The following is a 15,712-nucleotide window of genomic DNA, read 5'->3' on the forward strand; positions in this document are numbered from 1 at the left end:
CACTTCGGCGCGCACGCGCGCGCTCAGGGTCCAGCAGCAGCAGCCCAGCGGTCAGACTCGCCCTAGCTCGCGCGGCGCAGGCGGTGATCCAGAAGGAGAGGCCCGCGCAGGGGCGGAGCTCTGGTGCGCAGCGTAGGGGGCGGGAGCTTGGTGTGTCGCGCGGCGGCGGCAGGAGGGCGGGGTTCGCAGGCTCGCGCCGGAGGCGGGACTTAGTGTCTCGAGCCGGGGGCGCGGGAGGGAGCCGAGCGGGCGGGGAGGAGCCGAGCGCGAGGCTGGCTGGTGTCGCTGCCCCCGTGCTCCCCCCTCCGTCCCTGACAGCAGCAGCCGGAGCCACCGGGCGGGCGGGCTGGCAGCAGGTGAGAGACGGGCCCCCGCCACCCGAGGGGAGCCTGGGCAGGGCCTGCGGGGACCGGGAGCCGCCGGCTGCGGGGTGGGATGCGGCCGGGATGCGAGGCTGGAGCCCAGGGGGCGGCCTGGTACTGGGGGATCCGCCAGCTCAGGTGGGTCTCGCCCCGGCAGTGGCCGAGATCCCTCCCCCCGGTCGGGTGGCCTGTCTGCAGGCGGGGAGAACAGGGGGGTTCGGGTGGGGCTGGGGGCGGCTGGGAGGGAGCGGACTCTGCCTGCCCCCTTCTCTTCCCTGGTGGCGGGGGAGGCGCGGGGCCTGGGGCAGCCCTGCCGGCGCCTCGCACCCCCTGTAGCTCCTCGCAACTGTGTCTGACTGGGGCGTTGTGCTCCTTCTGCCCTCAGACACCTTCTGCTCCTGCGGGACAGCACGGGGAACGGAAACGGCAGGGATCGCATCGTAGCAACCTGCCTCTATTTCCTCCCGACGGGGGACAAGGGGGGGGGTGTCTGTGTCTTCTCTGGTGACATTACTCAGGGCTTGTGGATGTAATAAATGTATCTTGACTCTTTGGTTTTTGTGTCCAATACAGTAGCTCTTCCCCTCTCCCCCATTTTGAATTCCAGTTATCCAACCCCAGTGTTTTCCATTGGTAACTGCATTTAATGTCTAATGTAAAAAATAATTATTTATCCTTAGATGGGGCAATCATGTTATCTATTATGTTAGTCTATCATGTTAGTCTGGAGTCCTGTGGCACCTTAAAAGACTAACAGATTTATTTGGGCATAAGCTTTTGTGAGTAAAAAACCCACTTCTTCAGATGCATGGAGTGAAAATTACAGATACCTGCATAAATATATATTCACATATGAAGAGAAGGGTTACCTTACAAGTGAAGAACCAGTGTTGAAGGCCAATTTAGTCAGGGTGGATGTGGTCCACTCCCAATAATAGTCGAGGAGGTGTTAATACCAAGAGACAGAAAAGTGCTTTTGTAGTGAGCCAGCCATTCCCAGTCACTATTCAAGCCCAAATTGATGGCGTCAAGTTTGAAAATGAATTGTAGCTCTGCAATTTTTCTCTGAAGTCTATTTTTTAAGGTTTTTTTGAAGAGTGGCTACTTTTAAATCTGTTATTGAATGTCATGTTATTTATGGTATGAATGTCAGCTACACTGTTCGGCTTGAGGAACAGGAGTACTTGTGGCACCTTAGAGACTAACAAATTTATTTGAGCATAAGCTTTTGTGGGCATGCATCCGATGAAGTGGGGCTGTAACGCACTAAAGCTTATGCTCGAATAAATTTGTTAGTCTCTAAGGTGCCACAAGTACTCCTGTTCTTTTTGCGGATACAGACTAACACGGCTGCTACACTGAAACCTGTTTGACTTGAGGTATTTTTATCCAAACCATGCAGAATCTAATGTGTCATTATAAAATAATGAGTTTTTAATCTGTGGTGGCTGTAAATTAACCTTCCAAATGAAAAGTGAGTGTAAACTGATAAAGTGCTACATTCCTGAGTCTGCAGACATATTGAAACAATAGCTCTGGGAAAAGTGAATTTGCCTGCTCCCCCTATCACTTTAACTAGAGTATTAAATCCTAAGCCTAAATATGAAACTGCATGTTGTCATCAGCAAATTTTATCATGGATCATTTAATTATAGGCAGTGGGGAATGGTGTGGGAGTAAAGCTGATGGTGTTAGGGAAAAATTGGGAGTGGCTTTAAAGTAGCATGTGTAGAGATAGAAAAAGAAAGCAGAGAGATCCACAAAGACAAAGTAAGGAGGATGGTGAAATACGAAAAGAAGCAGACATATCAGTTGGTAAAGGTAAGAATATGTTTGTCATATTCTGTCCTTGATTATTCTGCAGACCTCCCTTTGATGTCTTTGGCTGAATAATGGTAATGCATAGTTCTGCACTTATGCCTTGGCCAGCTCTAAAGAATGAATTTGACACCCCATAATGGTATTATCGCTTTGTCATTTAGCTCAGTACTGAGTAGAGTTACATGAGACTAGTTTAAAAAAAAAACAAACTAGCACCTTGACTATACTAATATGGCTAGGGCGGTAGTATATAGTGAACATTATAAGTAAAACTTGCAGTACACACGGCCACTGGTGGCTCATCTATGATCACTTGTAATGGGGGAGCTGTGTGAAACACAGTACACCTATAGTCACGGCACAGCCCAAAAACTTGGGATAGAGCATGGTTCTTGAATGCTACTTAATATGATTGGATCTTTTCCATGGTGGCTGGCCAAAGTTTATTAAAACAAGTTTAGCTGAAACCAAGTGAGAATAAAAATGTTAAAAAGAGGCCCTGTTTATATTACAGGAGAACTGTTAACCAGGAATGCTTTAAAATCTTTTCTAGATGAGAATTAGCACGGTTTCTCTGACCATGTTATAAACTTTTATTAGGCCCTTATTTCACCAATAATTAGTTAGTGGCATGACTGGCTAAATGGTTACTAACCTGTGAATTTAATCATGGGCTACTCCTCTACTGGTCTAATCTGGCACACAGTTGTTAGCCCAATACCTCACCAAATAGTTTGCCTCAGTTTTAATAAGGATAATGAGGAATTTAGAAGTAGTGGCAGCGTGGCTAATGGGAATGAGGATATGGACATAGAAATTACCATGTCTGAGGTGGAAGGCAACTTCAAACAGCTTGGGACCAAATCAGGGACCCTGGATAATTTCCTTGGATGGAAATTAAAGGACCGGTGCATGAAATTGCAAACTCAAGAGCAAGGATTTTAATGAATCTGTAAACTCAGAGGTGTGACTTATTACTGGAGAATTGCTAAGATAGTATCTATTTTTAGGAGGGGGCGGGGGAAAAGTGATTTGGGAAATGACAGGCTTGTTAGTTTGACCTCAGTTGTATGCAAAGTCTTGGATCAGAGGTCCCCAAACTGCAGTGCGTCCCCCTGGGGGTGTGGAGGAACGTTTGGGGGGGTGCAGCGGGGCCAGGCCAGCCCCCGCGGGAGGCAGGGAGAGAGTGCCACCTGGTCCTTCCCTACCTCCTACTCTGCTCCAGTCCCACCCCCAGCCTGAGCCCCTGGCTGTGGCTCCGTTCCTGGCTGAGGGCCAAGGGTGGAATGGGCTGGGAGTGAAGCTGGGTCCAGTTGCTGACCCCCATCGCTGCCTGGCTGCGGCTCTGCTCCTGCTCCCAGCTTTGGCCCCTGGCCGTGGCTCCGTCCCCAGCCCGCTCACAGCCCCAAACCCACTTCCAGCTGTGGCCTCAGCCTCAACCTCCTTACCCCTGTCTGTATCTCTTCTCCCCCTGCCTCCAGCTGCACTGACAGGTAAGAGGGGGCATGACCCTCAAATGTTTGGAAACCACTGTCTTAGAACAAATTTTGAAAGAGAAAGTAGTTAAAGTCATAGAGGTAAACAGAAATTGGAATAAAATTCAGCATGGTTTTACAAAAGGTAGATCTTGTCAAACCAACATGATTTCTTTCTTTGAGAAGATATCTGATTTTCTAGACAAAAGAAAGGCAATAGATTAATCTACATGGATTTAGTAAGGTATTTGATACAGTTCCACATGAGAACTTATTAGTTAAATTGAGTAAGATGGGGATTAATACAAGAATTGAAAGGTGGATAAGGAACTGGTTGAAGAGGAGACTACAGCATGTTATACTGAGAGGTGACCTGTCAGTCTGGAGGGAAGTTACTAGTGGATTTCCTCAGGGATCGGTCTTGGAACCAGTCTTATTTAATGTTTTTATTAATGAACTTGTTGCACAAAGTAGGAGTGTGCTAATAAAATTGGCAGATGACACAAATTTGGGCGATATTGCCAATCTGGAGTACAGGAATATCATACAAGAAAATTTGGATGACCTTGAAAACTAAAGTAATAGAAGTGGGATGAAATATAATAGTGCAAAGTCATGCATTGAGGGGCTAACAAAAAGAATTTTTGCTATAAGCTGGGGACATATGAGTTGGAAGTGGTGGAGGTGGAGAAAGATCTGGGTGTATTAATCAATTGAAGGTCGTAGTCATCCTGTAAATGTGATGTGGCCATAACAAAGGCTAATGTAATAGTAGGGTGCATTAGATGAGGTATTTCTAGTAGAGATAGAGAAGTGTTATTACAATTATACAAAGCACTGATGAGACCTCATCTTGAATACTGTGCAGTTCTGGTCTCCCATGTTTAAAAATGATGAATTCAAACTGGAACGGGTGCAGAGAGAGGCTACTAGGATGATCAGAGGAATGGAGAACCTGTCTTATCAGAGGAGACTTAAGGAGCTTGGCTTGTTTAGTCTAACCAACCAAAGGCTAAGGAGAGAGATGACTGCTCTCTATAAATACATCAGAGGGATAAACACCAGAAAGAAGGAAAAGTTATTTAAGATAAAGAACAGTGTTTGCAAAAGAATAAAAGATATAATAAACTGGCCATCAATAAGTTTAGGCTTCAAATTAGACGCAGATCTCTAACCATCAGAGAAATGAAGTTCTAGAACAGCATCCCAAGGGGAGTAGTGGGGGCAAAAAACCTAACTGGTTTCAAGACTGAGCTTGGTAAGTGTATGGAGGGGATGATATGTTGAGATTGCCTATGCTGGCTTGTGGCCCATCTGCAACTGCTAGTGGCAAACATCTCCAACTGCTGGAGATGGGATGCTAGATGGGGAGGGCTCTTCTTTTCCAAGTCTGTGTCTAGCTTGTGGGCCTCACCAACATGCTTATGGTCTAACTGATTACCATGCTTTGGCTGGGAAGGAATTTTCCCCAGGTCAGATTGGCAGAGATCTTGGGTGATTTTTTTTTCCTTCTTCTGCAGCTATTCCAGAGCACTTACCTAGCTATGTTACCTGGAAGCTATGGGTAGATTTAAAGTGTCTAACTTGTTTTGCTGGACAGCATATATTCACTTTAGTACAGACACATGCAACTGTCCAGATAGCTGTATTTTATGATCAGCTGATAACAATAATTTCTACAGTGAAGACACTGAGACAGCAAAACCTTGTCTGATGGTAAGATCGAGACCTTGCTGACTCTCCTGGAGTGAAGAGAACATTCAGGTTCATTTAGATTTTCTAAACATAAACAGAATGTGTTTCAGGAAAATCTGTAATCATTTTGCTGGAAGCAGGCTTCAGCATACTGCTGGCCAGTGATGAGAGGCTATAAAGAGCTTAACAAATAAAACTGCTAACGTCTTTTCAATGCTAGAAAATAATATTATTGCTCTTCTTGCAAGTATCTCATGTATCTATGGCTGGGTCTCAGTGCAATTTCAGGAGGTGGTACATATGTTGCTCTGAACAAATGCCTTGTCTACACTAGTAAAAATCAGAGTTATAAATACCTACCTGTGTATAGTTACTGGTGGGTCGCAATGGAGGAAGCAATAGTAAGAGCTCGGGCTTTTTTACGGCCATTGGCAACAGGGTTACAGTTATGATTCTACTGTTATAGTGAAGTTAAGGGTCTACTTCCACCCAGAGTGAGGGGGAGAGAGAGAAACTGTATCACAATTGCTGAGGAAATAGTTCTGTTATTGTGTGTGCACTGTGAGAATGAGCTACATGTTGCTGCAATCTTCTAATCATTGTCCTGATAAAATCCCATTCTTAAGTTAGAAGAGTAAGAATTATTTTAATCAGAGTTAATATCACCGTTGGTTTTCATCCTTGATTGATTTTCATTATTTATTGGTTTTTTTTGTTATAGCATCTGCTTTCTTTAATTTATTGTCTTGTACATATTAATTTTTATGTATCACATATTACATGTTGGTTGATGCTAAAAGTGTGTGGTTAGAGTCTTGACTTCTCCACCCACAACAATCTGATTCCTAACTAGTGAGTAAGAAGACAGATGCCTCTGGAAGGAGAATTTGGGTGACAACACTAATTTGAATACATTTACCTGATTGTACTTGAGAATAAGCTGACAGTAATAAAATCACCAAGCTAGTGCTTCTGTGCAAGCCTGGAAAAGACACTGAGTGCACAACGGTTTCCACAAGGTAGGAAAGCAGTACTAAGTCGCCTTGTCTTGATTTGCCTGGTATTAATATTTTGGGGTGAAGGTCTTTTGGACTGGAAAAAGTTTAATCTAAAAAAGTGGTGTGTTTTTTTTTTTTTTTTTTTTTTTTTTAAAACTGAACTCAGCGTAGCTTTTGTTTTTATAGTATATTTGATTATATAACATTTGTGAATGGTAAAAGGTCTAAAGAAAAATATCCATTATTAGCAGAAACACAAATCTTTCAAGTGAAAATAGTATGTAGCAGGTTGTTCCTGATTACACCAGATTTTATTGTTAATTCTAATAGATTTCATGATAGGAAATGTGTACCTGAAGCCACGGTAGAGACCTGAAATGAGCTTTGAGGCAGAACGTGGCTCTGCCTTTCATATACAGAGGATTGTGGGTGGTAGGAGTATATTCTGATTTTAGAACAATGCCATTTTCTGCTCATTGCTGTCTTGCTTTAAGCTAGGTTTTCCCCTGTGCTGATAAATGAAGGCTGTAGGCTGCTCTCCCCCATTTTTTCTTAGTAAAAATAATCACTCATACAGTAACTAGTTTGAAGAAGCTTACAGCAGCAAGGTGTAGCTGCTTTGTTTCTGCTATCTGCTAACAAAGGCAAGTGATGAATTGGCAAATGGAAAGCAGAGCTGGATCCAGAAAGAGGAGAGAGAAATCAGATTATCACATACTCCAGTTATTTCAGAATGTGTGTGTGTGTGTAACATCTTACATTTTATTCTTCTTTAATTAATCAGTCAAATTGGGAGACTGCCTAGGGTGGCTATCATTTGGGGTTACAAAACAAAAACACTTTTTTATCACAAGTGACGTAGTTGTGTTCTTCCTCAGACTGTTAGGGTCAGAAATTGTTGTCTCTATGTTAATGAAGCAGTTTTATGGCAAATCAAGGTCACCTGGAGATCCTCTAACCATTATTGAAAGACTTTCTTGAGAGATTTCTCTGTGAGACATGAAAGAAATACAGTCACAAGTCAACCCCCTCCTCCTCACAGTGGCTTTTGTTGGTTGGCTGATGTTTCAGATAGGTGAATTTAAAAAAAAAGAAAAGGAAAAAAATGAAATAACATTCAAATTACAATAAAAACATAATTTATAAAAGAGATGTGGAATTGGTGCCAAAGCACTGTATGTCTGCTAAAGATGAATCAATCTTTGATTGCTATTTTTGTGTCGTCTTTCCTTTTTAATTTTCTTCATGCCTTTCAGTCTCTCTTGTTGTCAGGGCCACAGGGGTAACTAGTATTTGTTTTGAATGTAATAAATAAGTACAAATTCCACTGATACAATCCCTTGTTTATATAGGATTTTCAGCACAGGTTCATTTGGAAACATTTCTCAAGACAACTCCCTTTTCATCCCTTTCCCAAATGTATTATTCACTGGTTCTCTTTAACAAGGAGCAGTGATCCTTCCTCCCTTCCCAATTGAATTAAACCCCTAGATTCTAGAATACAGAAATAAGACAGTTACTGTTAATTCTATACTTGTGTGCTGTGCACAAGATAATAGCAGTTCGTTAGTCTCCTATTTATTTTGGTTGGGACATCTGTAAATTGTTGTGAAATTTGTCGTTTCCTAAGGCACTCAATCACTGTGTAGTGAACATTGCTGTTCATAAAATGTCTGGAAGTTTTCACTTGGATGAAATTTTTTATATATTTTTTGGGAAAACCCTTTCCCTCTTTTTTTCCTGACACTTCCCCCCCCCCCCCTTTGTTTTGAATTCCTTTATGTAGGCCCACTTTCAGAATCCTTCCAGTGAATTCAGTTACGTTTCCACCAGGCATCTAGTTCTGAATTGTCTAAGATGTTGTTGCTTTCCATAGCTCAGGTAATTCAATTCTATGAGTGGTAAAGGGGAGTTTCCCTACCCACTAAGCAAAGCTGTTTGAGAGCTGAATTAGCTCTCTCCTCTCATTTTCACTGAAGGTGTAAAAGTATAAATCTGAATGTTAGATATTACGTCCTTATGATACAGCAGATTGTGTGGCAGCAGCTACCTTCTGTTACTTGGGAAGTTACTTTTCAGTCAGAGACATGACAGTCATTTTCATTTACTAAAGAAGCTATTAATAGTTTGACAAGATGCTGGCTAAGGCAAAGAGGAGGCAATTTCTTGAATCTATGTTAAGTTTGCCCTCTGGAGTGATTGAGTTACAATTAGCACACTAAAAGTTTTTTAATAAGACTACCTTAAATTTATTATTCAGAAGTGTTCGCACTTTTATTTTCCAGTTTTGTACTGTATCAATATTGCTATGGTTTTTCCTGTGTCTTCTGTAGCTTAGAGAAGGCATACATTTTTAGGAAAGTGTTCTGATAAACTGAAATTCACAGGACAATACACTTTTAGTCCCTTTTACTTAGACTTAGGGCTTGTCTATACAAAAGTTTGAGAAAGAGAATCAAAATGAACTAAAGGTGTGAATTTAAAGTGGGTTAGTTAAACCACATTAAATTCCTGTGTGGACAGTGTTCTTCTGAATTTAAGGGGTTTAAACTGGGTTAAGTTCAATTAACCTGGCTTGAAAACAGTTGTGTATACTCAGCACAATCAGTCACAGTGCATTAACTCCACATTTATTGCAAACTTTGGAGTCCTTCTGCAAAGTGAACTAAGTTTGCTGCAGATTGAATTAGTTCTGTGTGTTTGTGTGGACACAATGCTATTGTGCACCATTTTGGCATGTGTACATCAGCTATCACACACTGCTTTGTGAATGACAGTTACTGACCTCTCTCTTTCCCTGTGTGCTCTCCTCTGCTTTGGTATTAAGTTGCCAGGATGTCCCTGTCATAGTTCATGGCAACTGTACCTCTGTTTCCCCTCTGGCCCAGAAAGGACATGTACTTTTAGGCTTCTGGCTCCTCAACTGTTACCACTCTTGGGTTGAGATCCATCTCTCTCTCCCTTCTAAACTGTTTTTTTCCAGGCTGCACAGTTCCCTACACACAGTTGTTCTCAGCTAGCCAGACTACTTAAACAGCCAAGTATCAGAGGGGTAGCTGTGTTAGTCTGGATCTGTAAAAGCAGCAAAGAGTCCTGTGGCACCTTATAGACTAATAGACATATTGGAGCATGAGCTTTCATGGGTGAATACCCACTTCGTTGGATGCATGGGTATTCACCCACGAAAGCTCATGCTCTAATACGTCTGTTAGTCTATAAGGTGCCACAGGACTCTTTGCTGCTTAAACAGGCCTAGTGTGTGTGCTTTGCTTTCTCTTCCGAGGCTATAAACATAACTGCCCACAATTAAGTTACCACATAGTTCTTTATAAGCAAGCACATTTATTCTTAAGGTGAAAACATTACAGAGAAAACATCAAAACAGTCAAATAACCTACACACGTACTAATAAGCTTGCCAGAGACCACCCCCTCAGCTCCAGCAAGGACTTGAGCAGGAGTCAGTCCTTTGGACCCTATAATGTGGTTTCCTGTGGTTACAAGTTCATAACAGTCATAGCATAGAACAAATATCCAGACTGCGCAGATCAGCCTGGTGTGTGTGTGTGTGCGCGCGTGTGTGCGCATGCGTGTGTAATACAACTTGGGCCTTTGATCTCCAGCCTTTGGGAACAGGTGATTAGCAGAAAATGGTGCTCTCTTCAGGGCATAGATTCAAAAGTTTGGATCATTAAATATCTGGTGGAAGGCATTTGGATTCACCTCCCCCTAGATATTTCCCAGGAATTTTACTTTGCACACATGGTCCGAAAAAAATCATTCTCTGCCCCATTGTTCAATATAGTCCTGTGATCATCCTGGCCTATAATAATATATAACCGTGGCATTTAATACAATGGACTCAAATATATACATAAATGTTATTCAGTAAGGCAGTGGAAGCCAACGTGGTGCCCGCGGGTGCCATGGCGCCTGCCGGGGCATTTATGTGTGCCCGCCTAGCGCCCAGCAGGGGAGAGAGGCAGTGGCCCCTCCCCTGCCGGGGACAGAGAACTCCGAGGCTGCAGGCACCGATGTTCTCGGTCCCTGGCAGGCGCAGGGCCGCGGCTTAAGCTGGAGAGAAGCCACGGCCGGGGACAGAGAACACTGAGGCTGCAGGCTGTGGGCTGCAGGCACCGTGTTCTCTGTCCCCAGCAGGCGCAGGGCTCGCCTAGTGCCCAGCAGGGGAGAGAAGCAGGGGCCCCGCACCTGCTGGGAACAGAGTAGTCTGGGGCTGCAGGCTATGGGTGCCAGCATTCTCTGTCCCTGGCAGGTGCGGGGCTGTGGCTTCTCTCCAGCTTCTCCAGGGCTGCAGGCTGTGGGCGCAGGTGTTCTCTCTTGCCGGCAGGCACCAGGCCACAGCTTCTCTCCAGCTTATAAGCCGGAGAAAAGCTGCGGCCCCCCCGCTGCCAGGGACAGAGAACTCCAGGGCTGTAGGCTGCAGGCGCCAGTGTTCTCGGTCCCTGGCAGGCGAGGGGTGGCGGCTTAAGACGGAGAGAAGCCGTGGCCCTGCGCCTGCTGGGGACAGAGAACTCCAGGGCTGCAAGCTTCATTCTATGTTAAAGTAAAAATAATAAATATATTTGGACCAGCAGTTCAACAATGTTTTACTTTTTTAAAATAAATAAGATGAAAACTGTTTGATATTTTGATTTGTAAAAACTCAATTTTTCTTACAGGTAGATAAAAAAGAGCAAATTCACATGGAAAGGTGAAAGAGTAATTGCCGAATAATTTAATTAATACCTTTTTACATGTAAAATTACCCTTTTTATCTTATGGATTCATATATTATGTAATATTAAATGTTTTTCATATTATTTAATGTAGAAATACAAAATAAACCTTGAAAAATTGTTGGTGCCCACCACACTCTTCTGAAAACATGAATGTGCTACTGACCGCAAAAAGGTTGGGGACCACTGCAGTAAGGTTTTTCAAGGATACTTCAGGAAATGGCCACATCTGTCGCACCATTTAAAAGCTGCAGGGGGCCAGATTTTTCCGATTTATCTCTGGATTCCACTGTATCAGCATTGCTGTGATTCCACTATAGAAGCCCTATAGAATGCTTTGCGCAGCTGCATGGACATGTGCTGAGACAATGGTTCTTATCGCTATCTGGGATGAAGCGTCAGTACTGGAAGTAGTTGTGAATAGAACAAAAATAAAGATTTGTTTGTGGACATTGCAAAGCAGATGAGTGGGGTGGTGAACAGTGCTGGATAAAGACAAGCAGCTCAGAAGGACATATATTAAAATTAGTGATGACAAAAAAAAAATCCATTTGGGCACATGTACCAGAACTGGACAGGATTTTACATAACTACGTAACCACCCAACACAGAGAGGTTTTGGAATCTGCAGTCTTTTCTCTTCCCCTCCTTCCTCACCTCTTTCTTCGTCCCCCCACTACGAATAACTAGCAAGACTATGAGGGAATAAGCACAGGGAGGCCAGTGGGGAGCTGTTCCCTAACAGTCAGAATCTCCTTGGAACTGAGGTCCCAGATAGAAAGCCAACCCGATTCCTGTCCTGCAGCAATGAGCCTGAATCCCAGCCAGAAATCCAGACCAGGACCCAAGAGGCAGATCATCAGGCAGGAATTGTAGTGTGTCAGAGTACCTATCTTTACAATTTATTATTTTTGTGCTGCCATGCTAATTTCTGTTATGGGTGCCTCATGGCCTCAGCTATATTAGGGAGATGTGAGCTGGGATCCTTTGAGTCTCCAGGCCTGCCTCCCTCCTTTGCACACACTATTTGCTTGGTCCCCCTGCAAGTGTTTCCAAGTTGGCAGCTGCTCCACCTAAGTAATTTCCCTTTGTCATATGCTAAAGTACTGACTATTGATTGTTTTGAGGACCATGGAGGGCAAATACCAATCTACTTATTTTCCTTCTCTTCTCCTCCCCTCCCCTCATGTGTCCTGCCCAGTGAATGCTCTTCCTCTGCCTTGCCCCCCACAAAGCCTCCCTGAGCAACTCCTGTTTGTCATCTCAAAATGGTGGTTGGCAGCATGGTGCAGCTGTAGCCTCTACCCCACACCCCTTCCACAGCAGATTCAGTGTGCGCAAAATTACTGATGATTACAGGAAAAGTTTGCATAGTTTCTCAGTTTACATGAGGTACGCATGGATATCACATGCCTATAAAGATACAAAAATTACTGCTCCCTACAGAGATACAAATGCCCTGTAACAAGCATTCTTATGGGAAAAGAATTGACAGTCATTGCAGAATCCTATCTGATTTTCTCTGCACTTTCTTCATGTCTGCAGGGGAGATAAAGCAGAATCTAAGACTAAGAAATTGCTCAGTTTTTGTCCTGATGTTATGGGGGATAGCCAAATAGTGACTTTCCCCGGGTAAAGCTCATAGCTCCCTTTTACTTCTGCAAGAGACATTTCAGGGGTGTGGCTGCATCTTGGTGAATAAATTTTACAGCATATCATGCCTGCCCTTTTCCTTTTTGAATAAGGCCATTCTTTGCCTCCTAGTCACTGGTCTCGCTGTAATGTCATTGAGAGTCAGGACAGCTGAACAGGGTTAATTACCCAGTTCACATCCAGATGCTGCCTCCTGCTTTCCCTAACACATGGTATTGGATGGGTATGAAAGCACCTCCAAGGCAGAACACAACTGCAAAGCCAGACCAGCAACATAATTCCCATCCCAAGCCTCCAAGGCATAGTGGCAAAGCCAAACAGTATATATTGTGCACACACACACATCCCATTGCACCCAGCACTCTCCTTAACATCTCTGTCCTTCCAGAATCTCAAGAAGGTAAAGTCACACATGTATATTAAAAAATGCTATCATAGCTTGTCTGGAATAGGAGCAATTGCAGCCTTTTTTTTCTTGCCTTCACAGCCAGCACACCTGCAGTTGCATGACCCTCAAGACCAGGGCTTCTATTGACTGCTGAGTGGCTGGCCAACCTGAGGAGACAAAAACTGAAAACTTGGGACAAAATGTTGTGGATCTCATTACATAATCTTTACTATTTTTTAAAATGTATTTATTTAAGACATGGAGGCAATATTTGTGGCCAGAAAGGGAGCTCTCACAAGAGATTGTGGCAGTGGCCAAGGATAGTGTGGTAGTTGCTAGGGAAAGCATTACCATGGCCAAAGAGAGTGAAAAAAGACACGGAGATACAGAGGCAACTCATAGGTTCAATACTAAGCCAAAATGCCGTACTTAAAAGCATATTGCTGTTGGGGCAGCAGACACAGCAGTCCTGTAAACCAGGATTCAGTCATGTTCTTCAGCCCCTGGACAATATACAATACTGGGAATCAGAAAAGATTAGGGTTGGAAGAGACCTCAGCAGGTCATCTAGGTCAACCCCCTGTTCAAAGCAGGACCAACACCAACTAAATGATCCCAGCCTGGGCTTTGTCAAACTGGGCCTTAAAAACCTCCCAGAATGGAGATTCCACCACCTCCCTAGGTAACCCATTTCTGTGCTTCACCACTCGCATAGTGAAATAGTGTTTCCTAATATTCAACCTAGACCTCCCCCACTGCAATTTGAGACCATTGTTCCTTGTTCTATCATCTGCCACCACTGAGAACAGCCGAGCTCCATCCTCTTTGGAACCCTCCCCTCAGGTAGTTGAAGGCTGCTTTCAAATCCCCCCTCATTCTTCTCTTCTGCAGACTAAACAAGCCCAGTTCCCTCAGCCCCTTCTCATAAGTCATGTGCCTCATCCCCCTGATCATTTTCATTGCCCTCCGCTTGACTCTCCAATTTGTCCACATCCTTTCTGTAGTGGGGGGCTCAAAACTGGACGCAGTACTCTAGATGTGGCCTCAGCAGTGCTGAATAGAGGGGAATAATCACTTCCCTCGACCTGCTGGCAGTGCTCCTACTAATGCAGCCTAGTATGCCATTAGCCTTCTTGGCAACAAGGGCACACTGCTGATTCATATCCAGCTTCTCATCCACTGTAATCCCCAGGTCCTTTTCTGCAGAACTGCTGCTTAGCCAGTTGGTCCGCACCCTGTAGCGGTGCATGGGATTCTTCCATTCTAAGTGCAGGACTCTGCACTTGTCCTTGTTGAACCTCATCAGATTTCTTTTGGCCCAATCATCAAGTTTGTCTAGGTCACTCTGGACCCTGTCCCTACCGTCCAGTGTATCTACCTCTCCCCCCAGCTTAGTGTCATCTGCTAACTTTCTGAGGGTGTAATCCATCCTATCATCCAGATCATTAATAAAGATGTTGAACAAAACCAGCCCCAGGACTGACCCCTGGGGCAATCTGCTTGATACTTGCTGCCAACTAGACATTGAGACGTTGATCACTACCCACTGAGCCTGACAATCTAGCCAGCTTTCTATCCACCCAATAGTCCATTAATCGAATCCATACTTTTTGAACTTGCTGGCAAGAATACTGTGAGAGACCATATCAAAAGCCTTGCTAAGTCAAGATATATCAAGTCCACTGCTTTCCCCATATCCGTAGAGCCAGTTATCTCATCATACAAGGCAATCAGGTTGATCAGGCATGACTTGTCTTTGGTGAATCCATGTTGACTGTTCCGGATCACCTTCCTCTTGTCCAAATGCTTCAAAATGGTTTCCTGGAGGACCTACTCCATTATTTTTCCTGGGACTGAGATAAGGCTGGCTGGTCTGTAGTTCCCCAGGTTCTCCTTTTTCCCTTTAAGGATGGGCACTATATTTGCCTTTTTTCAGTTGTCCAGGACTACCCCCTATTGCCATGAGTTTTCATAGATAATGATCAGTGGTTCTGCAATCACATCAGCCAGTTCTCTCAGCACCCTCAAATGCATGAGATCTGGACCCATGGGCTTGTGCATGTCCAGCTTCTCTAAATAATCCTTAACCTGCTCTTTCACCACTGAGGCTGCTCACCTCCTTCTCTTACTGTGTTGTCCAGGACAGCAGTCTGGGAGCTGACCTTGTCTGTGAAGATCAAGGCAAAAAAAGCATTGAGTGCTTCAGCTTTTTCCACATCATCTGTCACTAGGATGCCTCCCCCATTCATTAAAGGTTGCACACTTTCCCTGACCTTTTTCTTGTTGCTTACATACCTGTAGAAACCCTTTTTGTTACCCTTCACATTTCTTGCTAGCTGCAACTCCAGTTGCGTTTTAGCCTTCCTAATTACACCCCTGCATGCTTGAGCAATATTCATATATTCCTCTGTAAAAGCAGCAAAGAGTCCTGTGGCACCTTATAGACTAACAGACGTTTTGGAGCATGAGCTTTCGTGGGTGAATACTCACTTCATCAGATGCATGTAGTGGAAATTTCCAGGGGCAGGTATATATATGCAGGCAAGCTGGAGATAATGAGGTAGTTCAATCAGGGAGGATGAGGC

The 15,712-nt window shown here is 44.1% G+C and overlaps 1 protein-coding gene across 13 annotated transcripts in view; it reads left to right on the forward strand.

Annotated features, from left to right (window-relative positions):
• ERC1 (ELKS/RAB6-interacting/CAST family member 1) overlaps positions 1–15,712 on the forward strand; it is a 604,755-nt gene that overhangs the window by 4,710 nt on the left and 584,333 nt on the right. For 9 of the 13 annotated variants that reach the window (XM_050918028.1, XM_050918075.1, XM_050918060.1 and 6 more), the window contains exon 1: positions 251–356. The exons of 1 other annotated variant lie outside the window; for it this stretch is intronic. The gene's annotated coding sequence lies outside the window, so the exon portion shown is untranslated. Of the gene's footprint in view, positions 1–42; positions 124–250; positions 357–409; positions 501–13,239; positions 13,330–15,712 lie in introns of those variants that run through there. 3 more of the 13 variants (XM_050918052.1, XM_050918035.1, XM_050918040.1) reach the window with 3 other exon arrangements.

The sequence above is a fragment of the Gopherus flavomarginatus genome, chromosome 1 (assembly GCF_025201925.1).
Source record: "Gopherus flavomarginatus isolate rGopFla2 chromosome 1, rGopFla2.mat.asm, whole genome shotgun sequence".
Lineage (NCBI taxonomy): Eukaryota > Metazoa > Chordata > Testudines > Testudinidae > Gopherus > Gopherus flavomarginatus.